The following is a 19,386-nucleotide window of genomic DNA, read 5'->3' as shown; positions in this document are numbered from 1 at the left end:
AAAACGTCTGTAGACAAAAAGCGTCCGAGTCTTTTGGTGTGTATCACATCTCCTCATGGTTTCTATGTTTTACCTCATTCTCTGAAGCCTATGTATATTCAAATGGGATTATAGGTCTATGGTAGAAGCATTGTCTCATAGTTTATACTGACAAGAAGAGGTCCTTGTACTTCAGCAGACAACTAACTCAGGGGAGAGCATTTCAGGCTCTATAGGCTAGGAAAGAATAAGCCCTCTTTGACAAAGATAGTTAAATATAATTTGGACATTCAGAGTGCCTAGAGGAATCTGAGTATCCCAATTGTCAGGGTCTCTATCTTTAGTAAATTTTACTGGAAAGTGGAGAAAGAGGAATTCTTGTTATTGTCCCACAGTTTTAAGTGTAAAATTTACACAAGGAAATGGTTGTTCTAGCTAAAGATATTTCCAAAAAAGATATTTTCAATAAATATCAATAAACTCTGTTATAGCAGCCAAACTAGAGATCACTTCTTGCCTTTCCTGAGGACATGCCAATAAAAGATATGGAGCTTTCCTCACCTCTGCGTCTGCTTCCTGTCCAAGGCTGGTGTTCTTCCTGTAGCCCCTGTGGGAAGCCATGCCACTCACATTAGGGAACTCTGAGAAACGTTAAACTCTTCCTGCAATATGTTGACCTTTGCTTGATATCACCTTTACAAATCAATACCCAGGAATAAAATAACTAGTTATCCTATATCCATCCCACCATGCTATGCTGGGCAATGAAGATATATAAACCAAGCTGAAAATACCTATAATCAAGGAGCTGTACTTAAGGAAGTACATCCAAGAAGTCTCTTCCACTCTTTGACTTATTTGGATGAGAGACTCTGGACACTGCGATGGTACAGTAATAGATGAGGCATGTGAAGGCACTGGGAAGTGGTGAGTATGTATACTGTGAGTGTGGGAAGGACTGGGGAGCAAGCTGTGGTGGCTTCCAAGATGTTCCCTAATGAGTCCCACTTCCTCATTATCAGGCACCCACACAGTCCACTCCCACACCACTCCAGTTGGTCTGTGTGACCAACAGCAAACAGGGGAAGTGATGGTACAACACTTCTGAGGTTTATGTTATAAAAGATTCATTTTAGGTGCTGTCCGTCTTGGGTCACTCATTCCGGAAAGTCATGTTGTGAGCATTCCTGTGATGAGGTCTATGTGGTAAGGGACCAAAGCTTCTTGCCAACAGCCACATGCATGAGGGTAGAAGTGGATACTGCAGATCTAAATTACAGAGGACTACAACTCTGGATGATACCTTAACTGTGACTTCATCAGACCCTAAAGCAGAAATACCCAGCTCAGTGGCAGCTAGATTTCTGACCCTAAGAAATTATGTGAGATAATAAATGCTTTTTAACTTAAACTGCTAACTTTTGAAATAACTTATTACACAGCAGTAGACAACATATATCTAAATCCCCAATGAATTTGCAAATATCAGTTAAGCTCCCAGATTCATCAGTTCTCATTGTCACTGAATTCATAACATATTTCCTAGTGATTTTCCAATTCAGCAATAATTTATTTTCCACATAAGGAAAGAGCTCCCTTTAGATTTGTCAAAATAAGAATGCTTTCTTCAATAGTCATTGGATTTTGAAAAATTGGCTTACATAGTAGAATATTTTCAATAATAAGTGTTGACCTAGCTAAAAATCGTTCTTCATTTTAAGGGAACAAAAAAATAAGAATGAGAGTAAAATAACCTCACATGTTTAAATTAAAACATTTTAAAACATAAACACATTTGTTTTGATAAAAATAATTATACATGCTACTTGTTAAGAAAAATATTCAGAATAAATAAGGTTGTTTTAAATAGTTTGTAATGATAAAACTGAAATGTCTAGTTTCTTAGCAGTACCTGCAGTATACCTAATGCAGATAAAACTTTCAACATCACAATTACATTGTTTCAAAATAATGACTCATTATAAACAATGATACTCTAATCACAACTACCTGTGAAATATATCAGCATAAATTGACTTTATATATTGGCCTCCTAGGAAAAAGTAGGAAAAGACTCTATAAGAACAGGATACATGGGCTGGGGATTTAGCTCAGTGGTTCTGCCGCCTGCCTCGCAAGCGCAAGGACCCAAATTCGATCCCCGGTACCAAAAAAAAAAAAAAAAAAAAAAAAAAACAGGATACAGATCAAAAGGGCTTTGATGCTGAAGGGAAGAGGTACAAATGTTCTCCAATAAAATCAATTTTATTGGATCCTGGAACCAAACTTACACACATCCTCTTTAAGATTCAGGCCACAGCCCAACCTATAGGACAGACTGCCACCTTGACAATAACTAAAGGAGGGAACCCAAAGAACAGACAGGAAAAGGATCTAATTTACAGCATAAGACAGTACTCACAGGGCTTCTGCCCTGAATGCCATACTCCAAACACTGAAGCTAAACAGAAAGAATAAAAAGAAAGGGTGCAGCAAAGCCACAGAAAACCAAAGACAAACAGTACTCATGCTAAAAGCTTGTATAATGCAGGAATCAAAAATATGAATGTCTTCAGGCACCAGAAAGTGAACAGTCAATGCAGGCAGGGAGGCTCTATAGTAGTGATGGGGAACCTTTTAGAGCTTCCAGTGATACAAACAACCCACTTGCAGCACATGCGCCATGGGTTCACCACCAGTGCTCTGTAGTCGGAAGTTTACGAGGTGTGAACACTAGAGACTGCAGTAAACTAGAAAACATGCTCATCTCAAGGGAGGTGCCACCTGTCCCACTGCCACTATATTGAATGAAGGCCCAATGTGACTGGAAATTTGTGTTTTTCAGAAGAAACCAAAAACACTGCTTTATACTTCAATTAGCTGGAAATTAACTTGGAAAACTTTAATGTTTTACAAGCTCACTTAGTCTAGGGATATCCAATTTGCAAACTCTGTCCTGTGCAATATTATGAAAAATAACTGTCTAGTATTATCCTACACAGCTTAACTGATACATCAGTAACAAAGATAAGACTCTAAAGATGCAAAAGACTAATGATTCCTCAGAAAGTAGAATACTGTCAAAAGTATTTTCCAAAACAAAGATTGATTGTTTTTGTAGCAATAGAACTATGACTCTCATTTATTGACATAAGTAATCAACAACTCTACAAACCACCTGGCATAAAAAATAATAAAATTTTTAAATGTGGTAATATTTTCATCTGCTCTGAGGCCTTTACAGGCCTACATTACATGCATGCATGTAAATATCATTATGCCTAAAATATATATCTTCATTTAAAACTCATGATATATCTTCCCATCCCATTTCAACATTTAGATACCATGGTTTGTGATTAATTACTACAGGCTGAGTACTCCTTATCCCAAATGCTTGAGACCAGAAGTGTTTCAAATTTGGGGATTTTCCAAATTCTGGAATATTTGCATAGACTATTAGACTATACAGGTTGGGTATCTTTGATCCAAATCCAAAATCTGAAATTTTCTCAGTGTTACATAGGTCCTCAAAATGCTGTGGGTTTCAGAACATTTTGGAATTGGGATTTTCAATTAGAGGTGCTCAAAAAACATGAACTCCAATGTCACTACCTGTATTATATTCCTTGCAAATTCAAGTTTTATTTACATGGTTTTCATCTTTCTCTTTTGCACATTTTCTTGATATCTTACTAGTATGTTTTTGAAATGTTATTGAATAACCAAATCCATAAATAAAAATCTTAAATGTTTATAACTCAAATATTGGAATGCTTTATATTTTATCCTAGATTTTTTTTAACTGAAAAGATGTCTACCAAATCACATTCACTATGCCTAAAAAAATAGTAGAAACACATAAACATACAATTGTGGATGAATTATGTCAATTTAATTTCTATCAAATGTTCCTTTGTTATATCTAACTGAAAACTCTCTTAACTCTAAAACCCCAGGAATACCTCAGTGTAGCAGGGAAAGGGCAAACCCATATTTTTTAAATGTTCTAAATGACATAGCTTCTAAAATCTATGATAAACATTGCTATAAGCTAAATATCTTCAATTAAGCTATTATCAAAATATACAGGGAAATTCCACTGGATATCCTTAGAGCATGACCAAGTATATTATTTTTTCCATCTGAAAATCCTCACTGAAGCCTTCCTGAGTACTTTCTTTTTTCAAGCGTTTCAAAAGATTTTTTTAATCCATTAAGTTTATTGGTACATTTTAGGTATACATTATGATCACATTCATCATTGGGAATTTGTACCTGTACATGAAATATCTTGGTTCTTATTTTTTTCCCATTCCCCTTCCCTCCACTCAAACCCTCCACCCCACCCCCCGCCCCACATATACATAAGCTTTGTTTCTGTTTTTTCCTTCTTTTCTTCACTTTTTTTCTTTCCCTTTCCCACCCAGTTCCTCTTCCTTTTTGAACATTTTCTTCCTATTTCACAATATCCACTATACATTTTGGTCCTCATTTACACTTTCAGCTTCTCACACCAGAGAAATAATTTGATATTTATACATGTGTGTCTTATTTATTTCACTTAAGAGTATGACCTTAATGTGCATCCTTTTAGCTATAAATGTCTCTAGTTTGTCTTTATGGCTGAGTGGTACTCCATCCTATAAAAAAAAAACAACCCACATCTTCTTTATCCAATCCTCAGTTGACGGGCAATTGGGCTGTTTCCAAGCTTTAGCTATTACACAATGCTGCTATAAACATGCATGTGCATAAATCACAGTTGTATGATGTTTTTATTTCTCTCAAGAATGTTCCCAGAAGGGGAATATCTAGGTCAAATGGGACCTCAAATCCTAGTTTTCTGAGGAATCTCCACACTGATTTCCACAGTGGTTGCACCAGTCTACACTCCCAGCAACAATGGAGAAGGGTTCCTTTTTTCTCACAGCCTCACCAGCATTTGTTATTGTTTGATTTCTGGATAACAGCCATTCTTTGTGGAGTCATTTGCATCTCTCCAGTAACCAGTGATATTGAACATTTTTTCAAATTTATTTGCTGCTTCTACTTCTTCATCTGAGAAATATCTAATCATTTCAGATGCCCATTTTTGGACTGGGTCTTTAAATTGGGGAGGGGTGTTCTAATTTTTTTAAGTTCTTTATATATTCTAGACAGTAGTCCTTTGTCTAAGAAACAGCTGGTAAAAATTTTTTCCCACACCATGGGTTTTCTCTTCCCTCTATTGGTGGTTTCTTTTGCTGTGCAAATGCTTTTTAATAAGATGAGATCCCAGTTGTTGATTCTTTGTGCTAGTTCACATACAACTGATGTTTTGTTTATAAAGTTTTTTCCTACATCAATATCTTCAAGGGTTCTACCTAACCCATCTTCCAGCAGGTTTAGTGTTTTTTTTAATATTTAGATCAAGGATGGTTCAACATACATAAATAAATAAGTGTAATACACCATATTAACAGAGTCAAGGACAAAAAACATGATCATCTTAATAGATGCAGAAAAAGCATTTGACAATATCCAACACCCATTCTTGATAAAATCCTTCAGAAAACTGGAATAGATGGTCTTTATCTCAACTTGATAAAAGCCATCTATGAAAACCCAACAGCCAACATCATACTAAATGGTCAAACACTGAAATCTTTCACACTACCATGAGGAACAACACAAGGATGTCCACTATCACCACTCCTGTGCAATAGAGTTCTGGAAACATTAGCCACAGCAATTAGACAACAGAAATATAATTAAAAGAATAAAGATAGCAAAGGAAGAAGTTAAACTGTCATTATTTGTGGATGACAGGATACTCTAAATAGAAGACCCCCAAAACTCCACTAAAAGCCTCTAGACATAATAACCAAATTCAGTAAAGTAGCAGGATACAAGGTCAGCATTCAAAAATGAATAGCATTCTTGTACATGAATAACAGACTAACTGAGAAAGAAATAGGGGAAATAGTTCCTTTCACAATAGCATCCAAAATAATGAAATATCTAGGACTCAATCTAATGAAGGAAGTAAAAGACCTCTACTCTGAAAACTACAGCACTCTGAAAAAAGAGATCAAAAGGGGTATCAGAAAATAGAAAGACATCCCTTGTGCTTGGGTAAGAAGAACCGACAGTGAAAATGGCCATACTTCCAAAAGTGCTACATAGATTCAATGCAATACTGACCGAAATTCCAACAACATGTTTCATAAAACTAGAGAAAAAAATCCAAAAATTCATTTGAAACCAAAAGAGATCTAGAATAGCAACAGCAATTCTAGGCAACAAAGATAAGGCAGGGGGTATCACAATCCCCCACTTGAAACTATACTACAAAGTCACTGTGAATAAAAACAGCACAGTACTGGCAAAGAAAGAGACCTGGGGATCAATGGAACAGATTAGCAGATGCAGAAACAACTCCAGATACACTCAGCCACATCATATTTGACAAAAGAGCCAAACACCGTCACTGGTGGAAAGATAGCCTCTTTAATAAATGGTGCTGGAAAAACTGGGTTTCAACTTGCCAAAGATTAAAACTAGACCCATATCTTTCACCATGCACTTAGCTAAAATCAAGTTTTTGAATAATTTCAGATGACTCAAATTTAAAATAAAAATTTGGGAAACTGAGTCCATCAAACTCTATACTACTTTACTAAAGCACAAAGAATCTAATCACTGATTAACAAGAACAAAAACAAATTAATTACCCATTAATTACTGTTTTAGTATGCTTAAACTACCTTTAAAAAAATCATACACAGAGTGGCTTTAACAACAATAAATTATTTTCTCACAATTCTGGAGGCTGAACTCCCAGAACAGTGAGTTTGTGCTAAGGGCTCTCTTCCTGGCTTGAAGAAAAGTACATGCTCACTGTAAAGAGAGTTCTCTGCTGTCTCTTCTAATAAAGACACTAATCTTGCAGGATCAGGGACCCATCCTTATGACCTCATTTAATGTTATACTAACTACAGCCCAATTGGTGATTAGGGCTTCAACACATGAATAGGACAATTTGATCCATTCAATCCAGAGCATATGCAGAAATAACTGCCAAGTAGGAAAGCCCATAAGAGATGTAGTACAGTATTTAGAGCTTTTACTAGGACTCCACTACCCAGACATGATGGACTAATTGGCCACCCACATACTTGAGCTCAGTCTCACCAATTCCACAGGATCCAAAACCCCCATCCTAAGTCACATAAGAAATATTTCTGGCATGGGCATCCTTGCCCTAAGACTATACAGATATGGCCAGCCCCCACCCTAAATCATATTGGACAGTGTGACCCAAAACAGCCAGGCAAAAAATCAAATATAATAACAGTTATCATTAAGGAAGCAAGGACAAAGGTCAGACCTCTTTTATGGGCAACGTTGAATTTTTTACAAAACAGGAGATAAGAGAAACCATTTAATAGTTTCTATTACTTACTGAGGCAAATCCATATTCCTCACAAATTACACCAGCCTTCTTTCCCAAAATTTTCTGTAGTGACCCATTCCATAACATGGCTGTCTCCAAGTCCACTACAATCAAATTTTCTCCTGTATTTATTGCAAATTCCTTTTTTTTTTTGAGTGCTATTTTTTCTGTCTAGAGTCCTTCTGATTTATTTTAAATGACCCATCTGTAGGTTCACAACTTAGGCATGGAAAGTGTAAAAAGCCTTCCAGTGACTCCAACAAAGGCTTTACTCCTCTCCTATAGCACACTATACATACTTTTGTCGTAATACAGAACATTTTGCTAAAGTCTCATCTTCACATCAGATACCCCAACTAGCATGTAAGATCCTCAAGTATGGGGTCCAGACTACCTTACAACCACATATCTATATTTTAACATCTTTTGAATAAAAGATCCTATCTAATTATTGCCATGTTTTTCTTCCCTCATATTTCAGTTCATCTAGACATTAGGCCTTACCTTATTCCTTTATCCATATTATCCTCACGTCATTTGTGACCAGGGTCCTATCTCCATGCAGATTTCTTTTCTATCTGAATTTCTTCCACCTACCTAATCTGATCCTTCTAATGCACTCCTCCCTCCGCCAATTCCAAGCCATGACCATTTTAAGATAAATATTCCAACGTACATCAGAGGGGAGGCATTAAACCAAACCAATCACATTATAAATTTCCGAACTACTTAATACCAGAATCATCTCCATAGTACAGACAAAAATGATGACATCAAAAAGAATGGAACACTTTAAATCAAGAGAATATACCATCACTATTAATGAGATAATCTTTTCAAATTTTTAAATTATCTCAAATTGGGTTCTAATTTTGGTCAGAATGCCTGTTTATTCCATCTCCTATATAAGGCTTATCAAAGAAAGCTAAGCTTTGTAGAGAAAAAGGGTTTGGCTTCACTATCTTGGATATTTATTCTGAAATGCTTTTTAAATGCAAGCAGTGTGCCTGTTGAGCCACATATATTATCTTTCCTGCTGCTTTCTTAAACCTGATTACATATTATGGCAGTGTGATTAGCAGGGGATAGGAATACTACCTACATCCCAAAGCAGTTAGTAGTAACACTGTTGGGTATCAGTTGTAATCATTCCTGTAAAGTGCAATTAAAGGGCTTTACCAAGGCCCAAATTCACAATCTGAGTCTTATTTATCACCTCTGTAACCTCTGAGCAAATCAAGCCTAAGTACATTACCAATCTAAAGTATGCTTAAAATAAATATAAAATCTGCCATAAAGAAATGAGAAAATACAACAAATGCTTTGCTTCAATGATCTGTCCTCACAGAGATATTTTCTGCAAGCAAAATGGTATTTCAGTTACATACAGTAAAGAATGCAGTTTCCCCCCAAAAAAGAAACAACAAATACTATCACAGAAAGCAGCATAACACTGCTGTCTCAAAACTTGTCTGTAACTTAGCTGTGAAACCTTGAACAAGTCAGTCATCTGCTACCTCACCTCCAGTAAATTGATCAATTTTAGTTTGTCAAAATATGTTGAGCCTGGTACAGTTTTTCACTCATTATTTAAACTAATGCAATCCACTTAAGCTTTATAACTGAATTAGCTAAATGCAGTACTCCAAAAGAATCTCAAACAGTAAGTTGGCACAACACTCAGTAGTTAAAAAACAAATGAAAAATGCGGGCCGCCTTTCCACTGCTGCCAGCCCAGAGAAAGGGGCTTCTGGGCTGCCTTTCCACCTCTCCCAATCCAGAGGAAGGAGCTTCCGGGCCGCTGTTCCACTGCTCCCAGAAAGGAGGAGGTGAGCCATGCAGGTGGGAACAGTACCCCGTCCCCATTGAAATGAGAAGACACATAAACAAGTCCCAAAATAAGATTTCCAGATCAACTACAGCAACCCCAAAGGGAAAGGAGATGGAACACTGTGATACTCAACCACCTAGAATCCCTGAATCGGCAACAAACGAGGATCTGGAAAAAATGAAATCAAAAATAATTTCTAAGATAATAGCAGAGATTGTGCCCATAGTGGAAGAAATGATTAATAAATATAGAGAGGACACAGATAAAAAAATAGAGGAGCTGAGAAACACAATCGAATCCCAACATAGGAAACAAATGGAATCCATAAAACAGATACAAACAGATTTCCAGGAGATGAAAAACTCCATTGAAAGTCTACACAGCAGAATGTGCCAATGTGAGGACAGAATTTCAGATACAGAAGATAAGATTGCAATTAGTGACCAGGAAAAGAAAAATTGCTTCAAAATTGTAAGGCACCACGAGAAATCAATACAGTAGCTGCTAGACAATGCAAAGAAGAATAACATAAGACTCACTGGAGTCCATGAAGAAACAGGAGAGAGTGCAGATGACATTAAAAAAACCATTCACAGAAGCAATCACAGAAAACTTCCCAAGCACGAGAAAAGAACTTGACATACAGATAAGTGAGGCATATAGGACTCCAAATAGCCTTGATCAAAAAAAATCTACACATAAACATATAATTGTAAAGATTCCAGAAACCCAAGAGAAGAACAAAATTCTACAAGGAGTGAGAGAAAAGAAACAAATCACATACAAAGAAAGCCCATCAGAATCACAGCAGACTTCTCAATGCAAACTCTCAAGGCAAGAAGACTTTGGAGTGATGTATTTCAAGCCCTAAAGGAAAACAGCCTCCGACCCAGACTGATGCATCTTGCAAAACTATCTTTCAAAACTGATGGAGAAATAAGATACTTTCATGACAAAGAGTACCTTAGGAACTTTGTGAATAGCAAACCAGCACTCCAAAAAATTTTAGATAATACGCTAGGAACAGACAATGAGGATCACAACCCCAGGAAGCACACCAGAATGAATCCATTGGGCATGACAAAAAAATAAATGTAAAGGGGGAGAACACAACAAAAAGAAAAAGTCATGACAATAGTAAGTCAATACATACCAGTTATAACCATTAATGTTAATGGTCTCAATTCACCAATCAAAAGAAATAGACTGGAAGAATGAGTCAAGAAGCAAAATCCAACAATATGCTGCATACAAGAAACACACTTAATTCAAAAAGAAACTCATAGACTGAAAGTTAAAGGGTGGAAAACAATACTCCATGCGTCAGGAAGCTGAAAAAAACCAGGAGTACCTATCCTCTTTGTAGATCAAGTGGATATCAAACCAACACTGATTAAGAGAGACAAAGAAGGACACTACATCCTTGTAAAGAGAACACTCCAACAGGAAGAGATGACAATCGTTAATATATATGCACCAAACACTAGTGCACCCCAATATAAAAAACAAATACCAATGGACATGAAAAGTCATATATGCATTAATACAATAGTTGTGGGGGACCTCAACACCCCACTGTCACAAACAGATCAACTAGACAAAAAATAAGTAATGAAATACTGGAACTCAATCAAACTCTTGAACAAATGAACTTAACAGATGTTTACAGAGTCTTCCACCCCACAAAATCAAAATACACATTCTTTTCAGCTGCACATGGGTCGTTCTCCAAGACAGACCACATACTCACACATAGAACATGTTTAAGTAAGTGCAAAGGAATTGAAGTTATCCCCTGTATATTATCAGACCATAGAGCAATGAAATTGGAAATGAATAGCAAAAGAAACTGCAAAAATTTCATAAACACATGGAAAATGAACAGCACACTTCTGAATAAGCAATGGGTCACAGAGAGAATAAAGAAGAAATCACACAGTTCCTTCAATTAAATTATAATGACAATACAACATATCAGAATCTATGGGACACAATGAAAGCAGTCTTACTAGGTAAATTCATAGCATACTCATATTAGGAAAACAGAGCAAGCCCAATTAAACAACCTGATGCTGAACCTCAAGCTTCTAGAAAAACAAGAGCAGGACAAACTGAAAGCTCATACAAGGGAGGAAATTACAAAGATCAGAGGAGAAATCAATGCAATGGAGAGTAAGAAAACAATACAAAAAATTAATGAAGCCAAGAGTTGGTTCTTCGAAAGAATCAACAAAATTGACAAACCCTTACCCAACCTTATCAGAAAAAGGAAAGAAAAGGCCCAAATCCATGCAATTAGGAATGAAAAGGGTAAAATTGCAACAGACCCAGCAGAAATCCAGAGGATCATCAATACCTACTTTCAGAACCTATATGCCAGTAAGATGGAAAACACAGAAGAAATGGACAGATTCCTAGATACATATGAATTACCAAATTTGAATGAAGAAGACCTAAAAATTCTAAACAACCCAATATCAATCATTGAAATTGAAAACATTATTAAACATTTACAAACTAAGAAAAGCCCACGTCCTAAGGGCTTCACTACTGAATTCTACAAGACATTTAGAGAAGAACTACTGCCACTACTGTTTAAACTCTTCAATGAAAATGAAAGGGAAGCAATACTCCCAAATTCATTCCTGGAAGCAAGCATCACCTTGATCCCCAAAGCAGACAAAGACCCAACTGAAAAGGAGAACTATAGGCCAATCTCATTAATGAACGAAACGCAAAAATCCTTAATAAGATACTGGCAAATAGAATGCAGAAGATCCTCAAGAAGATCATACACCCTGACCAAGTGAGATTCATTCCAGACATGCAGGGATGGTTCAACATATGCAAATCAATCAATGTAATTCACTATATCAATAGAGACAAGGACAAAAACCATATGATTACCTCCATAGACACAGAAAAAGCATTTGACAAAATCCAACATTCATTTATGATAAAAACTCTACAAAAAATCAGAATAGATGGTCTTTACCTCAATCTGATAAAAGCCATCTATGAAAAACCAACAGCCAATATCATGCTAAATGGTGAAAAACTGAAATCCTTCTCACTAAAATCAGGAACAAGATAAGGATGTCCACTCTCACCACTCTTGTTCAACATAGTTTTGGAAACATTAGACATGGCCATTAGACAAGAGAAAGAAATAAAAGAAATAAAGATAGGAAATGAAGAAGTCAAATTGTCATTATTTGCAGATGACATGATACTCTATATAGAAGACCCAAGAACTCCAACAAAAGTCTTCTAGACTTAGTAACCAAATTCAGTAGAGTAGCTAGATACAAGGCCAACACACAAAAATCAACAGCTTTCCTCTACACGAACAACAGACTCACTGAGAGAGACACAGGACAAACAATTCCTTTCACAATAGCATTCAAAAAACTGAAATACCTAGGAATCATCCTAACGAAAGAAATCAAAGACCTCTTCTCTGAAAACTATAGCACTCTGAAAAGAGAAATTGAAGATGATATCAGAAAATGGAAACACATTCCCTGCTCCTGGGTAGGAAGGATTAATATAGTGAAAATGGTCATACTTCCAAAACTGCTATATAGAGTCAATGCAACCCCAATTGAAACCCCAGAAGCATACTTCACAGACCTTGAGAAAACAATCCAAAAATTCATTTGGAACAAGAAGAGACCTAGTATAGCAAAAGCAGTTCTAGGTAACAGAGACATGGCAGGGGGTATCAGAATGTCCAACTTGAAACTATACTCTAAAGCTACTGTGATAAAAACAGCATGGTACTGGCAAAGAAACAGACCTGAGGACAAGTGGGACAAATTAGAAGATGCCAAAAGAACTCCAGACAGACTCAGTCATCTCATATTCGATAAAGGAGCCAAACACCCTCACTGGAGGAAAGGTAGCCTCTTTAATAAATGGTGCTGAAAAATTGGGTTTCAACTTGCCAAAGATTAAAACTAGACCTATTCTCTCACCATGCACTAAACTAAAATTGAAATGGATTAAGGATTTAAACATTAAAATACAAACACTGAATCGCCTGGAACAGAGTTTAGGTAGAACTCTTAAAGACATTGGTGTAGGAAAAGATTTTATGAACAAAACCTCAGTTACCTGTGGACTAGCACAATCAACAAGTGGGATCTCTTCTTATAAAAAGCTTCTGCACAGCAAGAGAAACCACCAGCAGTGTGAAGAGACAACCCACAATGTGGGAAAAAATCTTCACCTGCTGTTCCTCAGACAAAGGTCTATTATCTAGAATCTATAAAGAACTTTAAAAAGTCAGACCTTCTAAATTTAAAGACCCAATCCGAAAATGGGCATCTGAAATGAACAGACATTTCTCACACAAAGAAGTAGAAATAACAAATAAACATATGAAAAAGTGTTCAACATCACTGGTCATTTGAGAGATGCAAATGAAAACAGAGCTGAGATTCCACCTCACTCCAGAAAGAATGGCTGCTATTATGAAATCAACCAAGAACAAATGCTGATGGGTCTGTGGGGAAAGAGGAACCCTGCTCCACTGCTGGTGGGAATGTAGACTGGTGCAACCACTGTAGAAATCAGTATGGAGATACCTCAAAGAACTAGGACTGGAAGTCCCATTTGACCCAGCTATTCCCCTGCTGGGTATCTTCCCCAAAGTATTAAAAGAATCATACCACAGTGATATATGTGCACCCATGTTCATAGCAGCACAATTTGTAATAGCTAAAACTTGGAAGCAGCCCAAATGCCCATCAACTGGAGACTGGATCAATAAAACATGGGGGTTTTTTATAAAATGTATTACTACTCAGCCATAAAAAATGAGAAATTAGAGACATTTATAGCTAAATGGATGCACATTGAGACCATGCTCTTAAGTGAAATAAACAGGACACACATGTATAAAGACAGAATAGTTTCTCTAGTGTGAGAAACTGAAAATGTAAATAAGGACTAAATGGTATAATAGATAATGTGAAATAGGAAGAAAAGGGGCAAAGGGGAAGGGGAAGTGGAATGGGTAGGGGAAAGGAAAGAAGGGAATGGAATTAATATGAGAAAAGGAAAAAATGGAAATAAAGTCGTTGTAAATAGGGAGGGCTGGAGGGGTTGAAGGGAGGGCAGGGGGAGGGGGAAAAATAAGAACCAAGAGAGATTATGTAAAGGTGCAAATTTCCAATGATGAATGTCATTATATTGTATACCTAAAGTGTACCAATAAAACAAATTTTTTTAAAAAATGAAAAATACATGCTACCTTAAACTAATGGACAATTGGACATTCTAGATGTTAAAATTCCTTTCCTTTTTAAACAAATTATATACAAAAATTTAATGACGTTGGACATTGTTAGATTACACATCCAATTATCTAATTAAGTCTCTTCTGTGAATGGAAATAATGTGGTACATGATTTGAAGAACTCAGTTTATTTCTGTAGGAATAGACACCATGCACACCTTCCAAACACTGCTGAACCCCATCAACTGACATACATTACTTGCTATACAGTACATCTTCCTAAACTAATATACCCCATTTCAGAACCATAAGGTGAGAGGCAGCTGGCAATTTGCTCTCTACCCTCTCCTCTCTCCCCATTCCATTCTAATCTACAGAACTTTATTATTTTCTGTCAGTTGGTGTTGGGTTGCCTCTCTTCTGCTGTCAGTTGTGATGCTCATTGTTTATCACTAGTGCTGATCTCTTCTGCCACTGTCCATCTAGGGCCATCTAATTGTTATATTGCTATCCAACATATCTTTTCTCTGTTTCTTCAACATTTTCTGGCTTATCCTTTTCTGGCTCCTCTTAGCTACTAAACCAAAGGGTCTAGCTAATCAATCAATATACTTCCTTCCTTCCAAAGGAAAAAAAAATTTTTTTTAAAAAATAAAACAAAGCAGATCAGGATGATCTTTGACTTTTCTGAACGGTTGTCATCACTATCTGATACCAAAAGATTTGTACATTGTTACAAAAGATGCTAAAGTTTGGAGTTACTGTAGATACCTACTCTACAGACAATTGACAAATTTACAATTACAGTAATTTTAGGTTAAAAAAGCAACAAGTGATATGGTGGTAGGCAACCCATACTTTAAAGCTGCATCAATGGCCAAAAGACACATAAAAATATGCACAACATCCCTATTTTTTAGGAGGATGCAAATCAAAACCACAGATATTCCTTTACATCTCTGAAAACGGCTATTATTTTAAGAAAAAAAAGGTAAATATGTTTGGTGAGGATGTGGAGAATTTGGAATCCATGTGCACTGCTGGTTGGAATGTAAAATGGGATGGACTTTGCGGAAAAGAGTAGGCAGTTCTTTAAAAAATTAAACACAGTTTTGTGTGTCAGTCAGCTTACATTACTTAACAAATACTGAAATTATCAACTTATAATGACAAAAATTGTATGTAGGCTCACATTTGTGGAGGTTTCAGTCCATGATTAGTTGGCCCCACAGATTTGGGCTTGTGGTGCGGCAGCACATCACAGTGGGAGCACATGATTATAGCAAAAACACTCAGGCCAGAAAGCAAAAGAAAGAGGAGGAAGTGACTGGGGTCCACTATCTCCTGGAAGCCACCCCCACAATGATCTAAACCTCCCACTAGCCCCACATCCCAGTGGTTCTATCATGTACCAATAGTGACTCCCTAGGAACCACACCTTTAAAATACCGGCTTCTGGCTAACACTTCAAATGCAAACTACAGCAATTTACCTTACAACCTAGCAATTTCTTCTAGGTTGATAACCAAAAGAAATAAAAGCAGGGACCAGAACAGATATTTGCACACATAGGAGCATTATTTACAACAACCAAAATGTAGAAGCAAACCAATGTCCATATCTTATGCCTTGTGTCTAGATGTCTCCTCAAGGCCTCATGCACTCATAGGTAGGACTTTTCAGAGGTGGCTAGATTTAGGGTGCGTAAATGTGGATTAAAGGTATATGGATATAGATTAAGGATATGATAATAGTCCACTGATTGGCTGAGCATAGTTCTGGGTGTGGATAATGGAAAGGTCCACCATTGAGTGGTACCACTCAAAAGGCTTATAGCTGCATGAGATAAAAGGGAAAGGCAGGCTTGATGCTTACTGCCTGCTGCCTGCCACGCCATGAACTGTTTCTCCTCTACAATGCCCCTCTGCCATGCCTCACTGCCTTGGAGCCCGCCAACCATAGACTGAAACCTCTACAAACTGAGCTGAAATAAACCTTTCCTCTTTTAACTTGAGGGTATAGGGTACTGTGTCTTAGTAACAAGAAAAGTAACTAAGACAACATAGATGAATGATACTGTACAAACTGCACTTACATAAGGAATCTACAGCAGTCCAATTCATAGGCACAGCCAGGCTTGGTGGGGCACCTTTCTAACCCCAGCATCCTGGGAGGCTGAGTCAGCAGGATCACAACCTAGGGCCCAGCCTGGGCAACTTAGCACCTCAGTGAGACCCTGTCTCAAAATCTTAAAAGGGCTGAGACGCAGCTTGATGCAAAGGCCCTGGGTTCAGTCTCCAGTACCAAAGGCACAGAAAGTAGACTGGTAGTTGCCAGGGGCTGAGGGTAGTCAAGACTGGGGAGTTAGCTGTAATAGATTTCAGAGTTTCAGTTGGGGAAGATGAATAATTTTTGGAGATCAATAATAATGATGTGCATGCACACTTAAATGATTAAAATGGAAATTTTCATGGTATCTATGTTTTACTTTGATTTTTAAAAAGCTGAATGAAAAGTAAAGTAGACAGGTGGCAGAGTATTTGCTACTTACTGAATACTATGCAAAACCAAGCTGAAAAAAACAAAGGATAAATTATATCCAACTGGGTAAATGGTGTTTAATTTCGTTAAGGCTCAACAAAAACTTGGAAACATCACAAGCCTATACAAAATCCCTCATACAAGTCTGTTGGGGAAAGTTTAGAAAAAATATGCTGTCAATATGCCCCCTCATGCACACAACAAATCACTGAATAAATATCCATTCACAAGATTTTTAAACCCTGATGCTTACATCCTTGCTATTCCAACTTATGTGAAACATGTTTTTGCCTCCAGCCCTTTGTGCTAGCCTAAAAGATCTGTTCCCACACACCTGCAGAGCTCAAGTCCACACTTCATTCAGATCTCCACTCAAATGTCCCCTATCCAGAGGTTCAGCTTGAACACCCTATCTTAAATAGCATCCTCCATCACTCTCTCTCCCATTTAAGTGCTTTATTTTTCTTTTCACCATTTATAATATGTTTATTTGTTTACTGTTACTCTCCACCCACTAAAATGTAAGCTCCAGGAACACAAGGATTTTCTATTTTGTTTACTACTGTCTTCCCAACAGCACCAGGGACATTATGCAGCACACTAAAGGTGGTTAGTAACTACTTGCTAAAGGAGTGTAGAAGGATGCTCACATTTCATAGATTATATTTCCCTGAGTGTTATTCCACCACTTAAAAGTGTTGGAAAGAGCCACAGCCTCAAAGCCATCCAGAGTATCTTTAGTCTTTCAACGTAGGCTTTGTTGGTTAAGGGGCCGGAATACTTAGTTTAAAAGTCAAAAAGAAAACTAGTACTAGCACTGATGCTGAGATCTTAATTAAGCACATGAAAAAGTACTGTCTGATTCAGCTTCTAAATATGCTAAATGAATACAGTATATCTGTTCCTCACTAGGAATGATAAAGAATAACAATATACTGCTGATGCTGCTTAATTAAAGCAAAAGCAAACCGTATGCCAAATGACAAATATCGCATTGCATTTCTTTTGATAAACATTACAAGGTACTTGTAAATGAAAACCACAGAATTTTCCCTCTTTGACTTTTGAGTACTTGGGAGGACTTAACAAATGCAACAACACTGATTGTTCTTTTTCTTTCTTTTTTCAGCTGGTCCTTAATTATAGCCAAAAGATAAGTAGCCAATCACTTGGCCCAAAGGATATACACCCTGGAACACTAGAAGAGTGTGTTAAATACCTAGATGTGGGAGAGACAGGTCTACTTCGAAAACATACCTAACTTTATTTCAAAGTCATAAATATTCGACTAAGCACTCAATGCATCCCAGTGAAACGTCGCATCAATGGTTATGGCATGTTAAAAGTTTGAAAGCATTTTATAGCTGCACTTCAATCTGTTTGCAGTTGGTAACACTTTCTGTTATGAAAGAAAAGAAGGAAGGAAGGAAAGGAAGGAAACGAAGGAAACGAAGGAAAGGAAAGAACGGAAAGCAACCAGAAACCTGCAATACCTGCCCGAGGGCCTATTACGCTAAGGTCCCTAGAGGCTCCCAGAAACTCATAAGCTCAGATATAAGGCAAGTGTCCAGGGAACACACGTGTGTCCCTCCTGCCTCCACAGTGGAAACGGCAAGTGCAAACTGCCCATCAGTAGCGTCTGCGACTCAGGTCAGCGGTGTCCCCTGGAAACGAAGAGTAGCTTCTGACAGCCTCGGACCTCAAGGCCAGCTCTCCCCCGCCTGAGGCTGATCCAAGCCAGTCCCGTACTTGGATTGAACCCAGGCCTGTCCCGTAGCTCAGATCCTCGCAGACTCGACTCCTACCTGACCTCTGCCCCCAGCTACAGGGCTGCGGGGGTAGGCGGGAGGAGGCGTGGCCTTCCAGCTCGCTAGAGGAACTCCCTCGTGCGGTAGGTCGTCGGGACTTTCCCTCTCGGGATCAGCACCCCGACCAAGTTCCAGTTGCACTTCCGGGGTCTGCGGGAGATGGTAACGTCATTACGCATGCGACGGCGGCGGCTGCGACAACCCGGAAATGGGCGGTGCGTGGTCGCGGGGTCGGTTCCTGTAGAAATAGATGTCGGTCACCTTCTTGTTTACGAAGCCGGTTATGCTCCCCCTTCTGAAGACTGTATGAAGAGCTTAGAGGACGAGTCACCGTGAAGCCTCATTCTTCTAGCAGAATTTATAAAGTGTGAACTCCCCACTAATGGTTTAGCGGGCTTAAATTCAACTATAGAAAAGAAAGATCTTCCGAGGATTATATTTATCTCTAAATTAAAACTTACATATGAAGTCCATACTAGCTTCCTCATAATGACTGCTGTCAATATCCTTGTTATCATATCTGACTCAAATGCGACTCTTGGGGGTG

General features: G+C 37.7%; 1 protein-coding gene across 14 annotated transcripts in view; it reads right to left on the bottom strand.

Moving 5' to 3' along the window:
- Positions 1-19,016, bottom strand: part of Arb2a (ARB2 cotranscriptional regulator A) — a 437,422-nt gene extending 418,406 nt beyond the window's left edge. For 8 of the 14 annotated variants that reach the window (XM_087180725.1, XM_013071100.3, XM_013071103.3 and 5 more), the window contains exon 1: positions 18,837-19,016. The gene's annotated coding sequence lies outside the window, so the exon portion shown is untranslated. Of the gene's footprint in view, positions 1-540; positions 587-18,836 lie in introns of those variants that run through there. The other 6 variants (XM_021255773.2, XM_021255770.2, XM_013071107.3 and 3 more) reach the window with 6 other exon arrangements.
- Between the last annotated feature and the right edge of the window lie 370 nt (positions 19,017-19,386).

This window comes from Heterocephalus glaber, unplaced genomic scaffold (assembly GCF_053883595.1).
Source record: "Heterocephalus glaber isolate CG9 unplaced genomic scaffold, H.glaber_assembly_v1.0 deba00001465, whole genome shotgun sequence".
In the NCBI taxonomy this organism is placed as follows: Eukaryota; Metazoa; Chordata; class Mammalia; order Rodentia; family Bathyergidae; genus Heterocephalus; species Heterocephalus glaber.
The sequence above is the reverse complement of the archived record's forward strand: the minus strand, read 5'-3'. Positions and strand labels throughout refer to the sequence as shown.